This window comes from Mauremys mutica, chromosome 1, assembly GCF_020497125.1.
Source record: "Mauremys mutica isolate MM-2020 ecotype Southern chromosome 1, ASM2049712v1, whole genome shotgun sequence".
In the NCBI taxonomy this organism is placed as follows: Eukaryota; Metazoa; Chordata; order Testudines; family Geoemydidae; genus Mauremys; species Mauremys mutica.
In genome coordinates, this window is record NC_059072.1 from 303472562 (window position 1) to 303485267 (window position 12706).

Genomic DNA, 12706 nt, shown 5'->3' on the forward strand with positions numbered 1-12706 from the left:
AGCAATGCGTGGACCCCATGTGACATTGGTCACCATGATTTCAAGATTTTAGAACCAGCACATTTCCTCCTCACACCTCATTTTAATTCATAGGTTGGAAGAGGAAAATAAGCTTCCTTGCTTTTTCAACTTCCAGTTGGTTTCTCAACTTTGAATGAACTAGTCATTGAACTGAACTAGCCGAATGTCTCTCTGCACTTGCAGAAGAGGTTACTGATGTCAAAAGCTGGTTTAGCCCATCAACAAACTATGGTTCCATGTGCTTAGCCAATGACTTCCACCCGTTCAGTGCTTCAACTTTCTTTAAAACCTGGCAGCGAATATATATGCAAGGGTCAGCAACCTCTGGCACGCGGCTCGCAAGGGTAAGCACCCTGGCAGGCTGGGCCAAGCACCCTGGCGGACCAGGCCAGTTTGTTTACCTGCCGCGTCAGCAGGTTTGGACAATCACGGCTCCCACTGGCCGCGGTTTGCCGTCCCAGGCCAATGGGGGCTGCGGGAAGCAGCGCGGACTGAGTGATGTGCTGGCCGTGGCTTCCCACTGCCCCCATTGGCCTGTATTACTACTTTTCTCCTTGACCAGCCAGTCCCATTTACCCACTACTTGTTCCTCATCCAATCAGTCTCTTCTCCACGCTTCCTTCCTCCCACCCCATTGTTTTGCCATCCCAGTCTCCTTCCCCAGCCAGTCCCAGTCTTCCTCCCACCTCGACTCCCAGTTCCACTTCTCCCGTTCACCTGCCATCCTCCAAACCTAGCCTCCTCTCCCTGGGCTCCTTCTAAAATGTACTCTCCCAGCGGCTGCAGAGGGGCATTGAGATCATTGGAAAAAACGTCTCCCTGCTCTCACTTCTGGTGCCTATCCTGGGCCCCAACCTAAAACGGACCAATTGCAGGAAAAGTTCTGTTCAGCCCTTGACTGGAGCATGCTCAGTGCAGATGAAAACTTGGGGGAATTTACTTATGAGTCTCTAACAAGTCTTCAGTGAACATGTGCAAACTGTGATTTTTCAAAAGCTTATAACTTAGCCAAATCTGGGTGTATTTTCACAGAGACAGCAAAAGGTACATCCCTGACACATCTCCTGACAACACTCTTGCCAAATTTCAAGTCCCTGCTCCAAAGTATTGTGCTAGATGCTGTATAAACACATAATAAGAAACAACCCCTGCCTGCAAAGGGCTTACAATCTAATTAGACAAGACAGACAAAGCATGGGAGAAAGGAAGACCTATTATCCTCATTTTACAAATGAGAAACTGAGACACAGAGAAGTCACATAGGAAGTCTGTGACAAAACTGGAGTTGAACTCAGTTCTGAGTTCTCAGATTTCCCGAGTCCCTGTCCCAATCCTAATTTATTTAGCTCTGGTGCATACCATGGCACTCTTCCTTTAACTGTATAAGCAGCTGCGTAAATTCACTTGTCTATGGAGGATGACTGAATGCATTTGCTTTTTAGTGCATTTTCGGAGGCTAACTCTCCCTTCATTGCACATCAGGCTTACTGTGTCTAAGACTGCCAAACAGGCCAGCTCTGCTTGTTAAAATGTTTGGCCCTCCCTGAGTTCACTCACCACAGCAATCACAGCAGCTGCTGCAAACAGAACTCCTTACTTGAGTCCCACACCAGTGCTTTTAGATCTGCAAGGGAGACAGGTCATGCTCACCATGAGGTCTATGCAACTCCCTCATCTCCACCAGCCCAAAAGGAGGAGCGGAGAAAGGACCAAACTACTGCTGCATTGTATGAGAGTGCGCTAGGCTCTGGAACTTGCCTCTCTACCTGCCCATGTCTGCCAGCTCAGTTCCTCATGCATCAATCAAGGGAAATCTGCTCCACCCCGCCAACAGCACTCAAGGGAGAACTCCCTACCGCAAAAAAACAATGAAGGCCTATTCTCACAAAGGGCAGTAGAATGTCTTGCCTTTCACCAGTCTTCCCTGCAGAGGCTGAAGAGAAACCCACCTGCTACCACTGTAGCTGCTGTGAGGGACAGATGCCCAGGTGAGAGTTGTCACGGGGGTTATTCCTTCACCTCTCACTTCCCTGGTCCTTCTCGCATGAACAGAGAGCAACAATACCTGAAGTCCGAAGGTGCAAACTATTCGATGTTTATTAGGGTGAACTTCCAGCAAGCATGATTCCAGTTTCCTTCCTTAGTGTCCCCCTTCCCAGCTCTGACACCACAGAGCCTTGCCTGTGTCCCTGTTTCTGTTCCCATTCCCCCCTTACTTCCTGATTGACTGCAGACTATATAGTAAAACTTGAGTTCTGCTTAGCTATACCTTAACCAATCATTTTACTGAAATTTAACTAACCAATCCTGACATACTGTAACATGGTTATTTATGAAGTGGGCATTCACCCACGAAAGCTCATGTTGCAAAACGTCTGTTAGTCTATAAGGTGCCACAGGATTCTTTGCTGCTTTTATTTAACCAGTTATATCCCACCACCTTAATTGGTTTACACCCAACAAAATTAATTATACAGCAGACAAACAATCACAGAACCAGACAGAGATTATACAGACAAACAATAGGGAAGTGGAGACTACAGGGATAGAACAATACAGAAATGAGGATTTCACATCCCAGCTATTGATTAGTGAGTTCTTGCCAGACAGGATGCTATCAAACTAAGCTTCCTTTTACATCTTCTAGGCTCTTCCCTTTCTCTGGAGGTGATAGGAATATCAGGACAGGATTGTATTCCTAACAGCCCAATAGCACCTTATTTCAATGTGACTAGTTTGGAATGTGAGGATGTGACCGCACACTTCCCAGTTTATGGCTGGCCTCTGCTGCTTAGCTGAAGGCCTTAGCCTAAGAACCAGGCCTCAGACTGTCTCAGTAAGAAAAGGCCCTTGCACCGGCAGACAATGATTTTGATTCTTTCTTTTATACCTCTATAACTAGCTAAGTGATAAGAATATACCTAAATTCTTAAAGTATAGGCCCTTGCAGACAGGCCTGAATATCTATATCCTAACAAGAGTCTCTGGTGTGATTACAGAGTTCCTTGTCCAACTCCTCCACTGTTACCAGAGAGGACCAGAATATGTTGCAGCTGAGAGCCTAATAAAGGTAGGGACTTCCTGGCCAGGGCCGCCCAGAGGGGCGGGGGCGAGTGGGGCAATTTGCCCCAGGCCCCGCAGGGGCCCCGCGAGCCCTGGCCTGGCGGTGGTCCGGGTCTTCAGCAGCATTTCGGCGGCAGGGGGCCCTTCAGTGCTGCCGAAGACGCAGAGTAACTGAAGGGCCCCCCGCCACTGAAATGGTGCTGAAGACCTGGACCACCGCCGGGTGAGTACAAGCACTGCCGCTCCCCCACTTTGCCCCAGGCCCCTTGAATCCTCTGGGCAGCCCTGTTCCTGGCGGGGGAGTTCTCTAGTTGCTGCTTAAAGCAGGGCTCTTTGTTCATGTCCTCACAGCATGTGGTGTCAGAAAGGAGTGAATCCCTCTGTACAGAAGAGTAAAGGAAAGAAAAGAGACACCCCAGACTGCCAGAGCAATGAGTGAGTGGAGAGAGTGGAAAATCAGGGAGGAAAGCTGGGAGCTCATAGTGCAAATGGCTGTGCTAGAGAAGTTTGACTTTGGTGACTCAGGCAGCTGGCCTTGCTGGCTCCGTAGATTTGAGTGATTTCAAATGGCCTCTGGTTTAACAATACCAGATAAATGCTCTGATATTTGCCATGGGTGATGCAGCTGATGTGTGCCCTACCCCTCTCTGCTGAGGATAAGAAAGAATGCTTCAAAGAGAAAGTATCAGAGGGGTAGCCATGTTAGTCTGGACATACATCCGACGAAGTGGGTATTCACCCACGAAAGCTCATGCTCCAATACATTTGTTAGTCTATAAGGTGTGCCACAGAACTCTTCGCCGCTTTCAAAGAGAAAGAGGCTTTTGATGCCCATTTCACAGGCAGACAAAATATTACATATGAAAGGACTAATCTTAATAGGAGGTGCCAGGATCAAGGGGAAACAGAGAAGTCTTTTATTATTGCAGTTCATCGTGTTACTAAACATTGCAAATGTGGAATGTTAAAAGAAGAACTAATAAGAGACAGGATAGTTGTTGGCATAAGAGACACCAATTCACCAGCACAGCTTCAGTTAGACCCAGATCTCACACGAGCAAAAGCTATAGCAAAAAGTGAGAAAGCAAGAAACCCTAAAGAAACAGCCGTGAAGAGCAAATACAAATATGACAAGAGCCGTCAGACCAAATTTACCACAAGAACAGTGCACAATTAGAGAGGGAGAGACCAAGGAACCATAATAAGAGGGAAGCTTGAAAAAGCTGTGGCACATGTGGCAAGACACCAAGCCACAACTGGCAACAATGTCCAGTAAAAGGAGCAGAATGTAGGAGATGCTACAAAATGGAACATTTTGCAATAGCATGCACGTCACTAAGAGTAGCAGAAACAACCAAGAGGGAGCGTTATCATCAGAGGACAATGAGGCCATACTTCTAAGGACTATATTCTCAATAGGAGAGACAACTCCTTGGTACACAAGCACGAACTGAAATGTCCTTAAACCTTAAATTTAAAACTGATACTGGGGCAGTCGGCATTTCAATTCCAATAAAAGATTATAATCGATCCTGAGATGGAGATCCGCAAAGAGCAATAAAATTTTATGTGGGGCTAGTAACACTACCTAACCTAGGGTGTTTGTGGCCAGTTCCTTGAGAAATTGGGGAAAGTATGGAATGTTCTTCATCAAATAATATATGTAATTCAAGGACTGACAACTCTCCTACTAGGGCTGCTAGCATACAAGGTCTACACCTAGTAGAGAAACTGGAATGACAAAAAGCAAACTATAGGGGAGATGTGTCCACATGTCTTCACAGGGGTTTGTAAGTGGAGTACAAAAGGGAATTGGTGCCATCAGTATTTCCTTTGCTCTGACAGCCTCATGCCACATTCCTATATGTTTGATAGGCAGTCAAAGAAGAATTACAGGAAATGGAAGATATAGGGGCTATTTCCCAGACAGAAGAAACCACTGACTAGTGTGCAGGCATGGTTGTAGTATCAAAGCCCAATGGCAAAATCCAGATTTGTTTGGGCCTTAATAAAAGCATATGCAGAGAAAGACACACAATTCCTGCAGTTGACCAGACGTTAGCTCAGTTATCAGAAGCCAAAGTCTTCTCAAAGTTAGATGCTACAGCCAGCTTCTAGCAAATCCCCCTTGCTAAAAATCCATCTAATTAAATACACGTCATCTAATTTGGAAAGTACTGTGGGGTTTTGTGTGTGTGTGTGTATTCTCTCACCTCGTGTCAGGTTTGCCAGGTATTCTATGCCATGTAGATGATGTGTCGGTATATGGCACAGATAAAAATGAACATGATGAGCAACAACATGCAGTTCTGAGATGCTTCCAACAAATTGGTTTCACTCTGAAATGTGAATTTGGAAAGGAGCAGCTAAAATTTGTCGGACACAATTATCACACAGGGAATACAGCTTGATTCAGACAAAGTGAAGACATTACTTGCCTTACCCAAACCCAAAGTTGTTTCTGCTATAAGAAGTTTCCTAGGCATGACAAATCATTTTGGAAAATTCTTACCAAGTTTAGTTCATCCAACACAACCCTCAAGAGATCCCCTGGATGATTACAATATGTAGATCTGGGGTAGTGACAACAAAATACATTTAATAAAATAAAAGAATGACTGACATCTCCACCAGTTTTGGCACAATATTCGGTAAGCTATCCAACAATAGTAGCGGTGGATGTATCACATAAAGGCAGCCAGAAGAAGACCGGAGACCTGCTGCATTTGTATCAAGAAGCCTCACAGAAATCAAACAGTGTCATGCTCAACTGGAAAAGGAAGCTTTATTAGTCACTTGGGCCTGTGAATAGTTCAGTGCATATCTGTTTGGCTTGGATTTCAACCCAGAAACAGACCAAAAGCCACTAGTGGTGTTATTGGGTTCAAAACCACTGAATGACTTTCCACCTAGGATTCAAAGATTTCGATGAGGGCTAATGCGATTCTCTTTCAACATAGAACACATACCAGGGAAAGCGCTCGGAGCAGCAGACACTCTAGAGCCCCAGTTCAATGGCCACCGATAGAAGAAGAAAAGTCTTTAGAGACAGATGTCAAAATCTGCATCAGCCTATCTTCAGCAGAAGTTCAGATGAGAAGATGAATAAGGACACCTTTACCTGTGGCACTAATACATCTTAAGCCTAAGTGGCTTGACCTGAAACCATTTTGAGAATAGGATGTTGAAACAAAAATTCAGCAGCCACAAGACTTCAAGTGTTTGGCACAGAACAAAAGCACTATCTGAACTGAGACCAGAGAACAAAGTGTAAAGCTGCTGGCAGTGGCTCGAGTGCATCATTACCAGCCTCAGGGCTGACTGTTAGGAAACAGGGCATAACCCCCAAATTGTGAGTTCTATACTTAGATTTCACCAACCAATCATCAAGTATAAAATCCTCAGGAACTACAATAGAGTTACAGACAGTCACCTTGGAAACTCTGATCTGTCTTGCCACCCGGGTGAGCCTACCTTTGTGACAGATGGTCCCTTACACCAAGAATCACAGCAATATTCAGGTCACTCCCAGTCACAAAGGACCAATCACTTACCCCAGGTTAACTGCACCTTAGATCTTACATCAAAGACAAAGCTTGCAGCAAATCCTATAATAAACTATCTAAATATTTATTAACTAGGAAAAGGAAATGAGAGTTATATACAAGGTTAAAGCAGGTAAACATATATACACAAATGAGTTACAATCATAAGTTTCAAAAGTAATAGAAGCTTTTAGAATAAGCAAGCCCTATATGATCTCTAGGGCTAACCCAGGCTAAGCACTGAGAATTTCTTGCTTATGCCTAGTAAACCTTGTCCCACAGAGTCCAAGCAGCATAGAAATCCCCGTTCCTTCTTGTTAGAGGTTTTTTATCCCTCTCCTCCCTTGTGCTCTGAGCTGCAAGCTCAGCTGATGGGAGGAATCCACTTGTATGACTCATCTTCACAGGGGGAGGGCAAAACAACAAACGTCTTTTGTCCCCTTTATCATCCCACAATAGTTCCCCAGGCTGCAGGGCCTTATCCAAGGCCCCAGTTGCAGAGAAAGGCAGCAGGTCCAAAATGCCCCTTGCCTGTGATGAGTGACTTATACTGCAGTCTGCCCCAGGGAGCAGGGGTTAGTTGGTGACTGGCAGTAGCCTATGACTGAGGTGAGGTGGGGACAGAGGGTAGGGGTTCCCTGGGGAACTGAGGGGTGTACTGCCAGGGGGCAGCATCCCAGATAACGGGGCACCAGAGTCCAGGGAGGGACATGGGGGCCCAGAGGCACTGGGACGCTGGCCTGCAGGGGCACTCCGGAGGCTGGATGAGCTAATTCCCAAGACGACCAGCAGGAGGCGCCGCAGGGGTGAGTCCCACATTGCTACACCTTGTAATATGGACTACAGATGTTATAAGTAAGATTAATGCATGCAGAAACTCACAAGCATTAAATAAAGTCTAAATACTAAACACATTATTATAACTCTAGTACCTATTTTAACACTACTAACACACAGGTGAGCCAGACCGATTCCAGCTATGTATTTGTCAGGGTTCCCTTGATGCATGGGGACCAGAGCTTTGGAGTTGTGCTCCGGCTCCGCTCCAGCTCCAGGCAAAAAACCTGCAGCTCCATTGCTCTGGAGCTGCTCCGCGCTCCAGCTCCAGGCTCCACTCCAAAGACCTGATGGGGACCTTGGCATGATCTGGCACCTGGTCTACCAGTATCACACAGTTTGGCTCAAAAGCTCCCAAACATTTGGAACCATTCAGAACTTGTCAGAAACTCCAAGATCCTGCCTAGTGGAGCCACCAAAAGGACATATCTGGAGGAATAGGGTTCATCTTCAACATTTCCGAACAAAACGAAGAGAAGATCTGGGACTTACAGTATGCTGTCAGGAAGTGAGTCCCTGCCACAGGGAACTCCACACAGAAACTCAACAGATGTGAGAACATAAATGGAAGACTGATCAGACCCCCTCAAAGACTTGTTTTTTAGACTATTGCTCAGGATTATTTAAATACAATTGATATGGGGACATAGCAATGTAAATAGTTTTACAGATTCATAGATTCATAGGCCAAAATGGACCACTGTGACGATCTATTCTGACCTCCTGTAAAATACACCCAGAGAACTTCCCGAAAATAATTCCTAGAGCATATCTTTTATTTTAAGGAATCTGAAGTTTATTTTGACTTGGGGTGTGTGTGTGTGTGTTTGTTTATAATTTAAGTTTTAACTTTTTATTATAAAGTAAGGGAGTCATGGAGAGGTTGGGGTTCTTGATCCTCCACATTACCAGATAGGACCAGGATGTGTTGCAGCAGGTAGCTTAATAAAGGTATGGACTTCTGGGTTGAGGGAGATCTCTCATTCCTGCTAAAAGCATCACTCTACCGAGGACCACCCAAAGAAGTCTCAGTGAGCTATTGAAGAGATCGAAACATGGTCGCTCTAGAGGCTCTCAGCCAGGGTACAGGGTAATAACATGTAATATAGTTCTCTTAAAAAGAGTTTGTTTCCTTTATTAAAATGCTACCTTGTGACATAAACCAGATGCTTTAACTGTATTTAATTAAATACCACCCTTTTATAAGAAAAGTCAGATAGAATTTATTCTAAAATCCAATAGAACTTAGAATGATGTCCTTTCTCTAGGTTTTTGGACTCATCCTTCAGAATCCTATGGCAGGGATAGAATTCTCTATTAAATGCTATAAGATGGGCAAAGAAACTGTTGAAATGTGATCATTTTCTATTAAACGCTATAGGATTTTTTCCACAAATGCATTTTTAAATCATTAGTCTTTTAGATTCTGAATTCATTGTTAGTTTTATTCTAGCATTTTAAATAGTGGTTTAGACTCACTTGAACGATGCTTATTGGTAATATGTGTCTGCCAGAAATAACACCAGTAGCACAGAGGAGCCAATATGAATTCTGCACTAACTGGAGAATGGAGCTTTGCATGTACTAGACTAAGTGGTTCACTTTCAAAGTGCTATTATCACTGTTGTAGACTGCATTTGGTTGCTTAGTAACCATCCTTATCGATGATTCAAGTTTTCTCCAGATAACATTGTAAATGGATAGCACATTTATTTTTCTCTCGGCAGTTGTATCAGGGGAAATTATTTTATAAAATCACTCCAAAAGGAAACATCCTTCTGTGTCTAGGCAATAGTTTTATCGGAGTGCTAGCTGAGGCAGAATATGCAAATACTTTTGAAAAATCTGATTTTAGAAAGCATTACTGAGCAGCACAATATTCACAGCCCTATTGTTTGGCTGGTATTCATTGGAAAAGGAAAAATGAATTTCTATGCAAGTGGGAAAGCATATCTGTTAAAGAGCTAACAAGCAACAAATGGTAAAAAGAAGGTCTCTGTAATGTTTCATTGAAACCACAGACATTACCATGTGGACAGTAGGCTGCAACTCATTAGTATGTGAATTCTATCTGTGACAGCCTTCCAACCCCAGACTTTGCTGATTACATTTGGCTTTTAGGCAGTAATCCCAATGGAAAGTGATTTATTTCAGTACTCGATGAGTTACTCCATAGATGGTAGTGATGAAGACATTATATTGACATGGGTCAGTAGTTGTAGGCCTTATGGAAGAAGTGGGTTTTCAAGGGGGATTTAAATGAAGACAGGATGGGATCCAAGCACATTGGGATGATGATAGTTAGAGCTTACAAAGCATGTCCCATCCATAATACTAAAGCATTTTACAAAGCTGGATAAGAACTATTATACATCTTTTACAGATAGGAAAACTGAGGAACATGTAGGTCATATGATTTTCCCAAGGGCATACTGTGAGTCAGTGGTAGAGTTGGAATAGAAACTAGTCCTGTGCCCTATCTACCATCCCATGTAACCTCCCGTGGATAGGGAGATCATTCAGGAATAAGGAGCAGCATGGAAAAGGGATGTAGATGAGAGAAGGAAATGGACATGGGGTTGGCAACACTGTGTGTGGGAGGGTGCGGGGGGGCTGGAATGTGATAAGAAATGGGAGCAGAGATGTAGTCAGTGGTGGAGATGAGGAGAGCCTTCAATTCCAGGACTGAGGACTAAAGAACGAGAATATGAGCACCAATATGTACAAACAAATTCAGGCTTATGTATCGTCATGTGCCCCAGTTTGCCAAGAAATTACAGGCAATGTTGTTATCATGATCCAGATGTATTTCTTAACTTCCGTTCAAGAAATACACAATCTTAACTTCCTAATGGTAAAAAAGAAACCACACCGGTCCTTTGAGATATTTTTGACATCTGTACCTCAGCCATTGTCCTCTCACTAGACTTCGGCCCCGATTCTGCAGCCTGATCCAGGGATGGATCTTTACACACTGAAATCCATAGGCAACCACACAGGTGCAAGGGCCTTCTTTGTTGGTGTTAAACTTTCACCTCTGCAGGTGGGCAATCACTTTTACATTGATATTAATTCCAAAAATGCAAAGTTTCCCCATCACAGTTCCCTTCAATAACACCAATTAATTTCTTCTCATACACACAGTTTCCTGGTAGTCCCTACCTTACAAGCATATTGCCTTAACCTATTCAAGCCGAAAGCTTTTTTAATGACATCCAGATCAGGACAATCACAACTGGAAAACTCATTTCAGGCTTCTCCCCATTATCTTCCCACTTCACCATTTTTGGGGCACAAGTATCTAGGGCTCCAATCGAATTCTCACTGAAATCAATTAATCCCTCTCCATTGACTTCATTGGGAACCAACTCCAATTTAGTATCAAATCTCTGCTCCATAGGTCTGGTAGCATTTAATAATGAACTTCAATTTCAGAGGTAGAGCCAAGCTTCCATGGAGCAGGAATTACAGGGATTTCAGAAAGCTGCCTTGTGAAAACTCCCACAGGAAACTCCCTCCCTAGCCCAGACCTTAAAACAGGGTTCCAGTGGCTAAATCTGCTGGCAGTTTCTCTCCATGACATTCCTTTTGTGGAACTGTAAAACTCATGACACATGATAAATCAACAGACAGAAAAATACTCTCATAAGCCTAAAACCAACCACATTGAAACCAAATCCCAAAAGCCACACTACCTCATCCTCTTCCTCCTCAAAATTCCTCTGGCACTTACCCTTCCAAGAATACTAAGGTAAGGAATGCAGATTGAGCTGAAGTGACGGCAACTCACAGTTGGAGCCACGGAGACGTGAATCTTAAAGGGCTTCTCCACCCAAAAATAATATTGGGACCACAAGAGCCACATCTGGAGATTAGACAGAGGTAGAGAATAGGAGGAGGTGTTGGAAGCCAGGTCTCTCCCCAAAAACAACATCATGGGTTGGAAGCGGGGGCTGCTGAGGGAGCAATGGTCCAAAGCTCCTCATTTAGTATTAATGCAGTCCTTGCTCTGACTAGAAGAGGAGAAATTAAACTGTGGTCCGGTGAGAATAAGTAACCGTCTAACAAGTTTAAATCACGTATACAAACATTTTCACTGCAGTCAAGTAGGCTTGGTACATCCAACAGTCATATGCATCTGGCGTTGCAAAATGTACAATGAGCCAGCCGTGATCGTCTATTGATTTCAGTGGACCAGCCATTTAAAACGGCAGCCCGAGGGAGGTTAAGTTTACAACTTTTTTACCTGGAAACAGTAGGCTATGGATTCTACCATATATCTATCAATTATATACAGCAAAAACTCACTCTGTGGTTGCAGAACTGCAAGCCTCCTGCAAACTCAGGAGAATATTTTATGTCTTTAGAAAATGTTGAGTCCACTTTTCATTGAGAATAAGGATATGTCTACAAAGCAGCTAAAATGGTGCTTCCCAGCATGGGTAGACAGATATGTGCTGCCTCTGCTCACGCTAGTGTGCTAAAAATAGCAGTGTGACCACGGCGGCATGGGTGGTGGCACAACCCCACCTGACACCTGGGTATGTACTCGGGTGGCTAGCCCACGCTGTGCTCATGCTGCTGCAGCAATCTGTTATGCACCAGCTCGAACAGACCATCGACCCGCACCGAAGCACCGTCCTAGAGGGGTGTAGACATACCCAAAGTTTCTCTCCCCTTATTTAAGGCTCTGGAATACAGCAGATGTTCTGTATGTACAGCATGATAATGAGACAATATCAATATGCTTGTAATAGTGAAAGCAAAAGGGCTTATTTAAGTTACTAACTAATCATAGCTGAGATCCGTAACTAATTGCAAGAATAAGTGCTACTACACTTCCAAGAACTATTGCTATCATTTATTATTTTCCATTCCAGTCTCCTGTTTGGAGCGTGAAAGTTCAGCTGCTATAAATCAGAAATGTGATATGATTGCATACCAACTCTGTTGACAGTATTTGCTCAGTGATAATGCCCTTTGATACACAAAGCGGCATTGTATCTGCGGCTTTTGCAATTGTGCCTGCCAACTTGAGGATTTTTTGTCACTGAATTACAGCTGAAAAGTTACCAGAGCTTGGAGAAAAGTGTCTGCTATTGATCTCATTTATTCACGGAGAGAGGGGCAGTATGTTATGTTATTACATGATATTATGGGAAATGTTAAACAACATAAACGTTAACTGTTGCAGTGGCACACAGAGCAAAAGGATGGGCTTCTATTGATTGAATGATTAA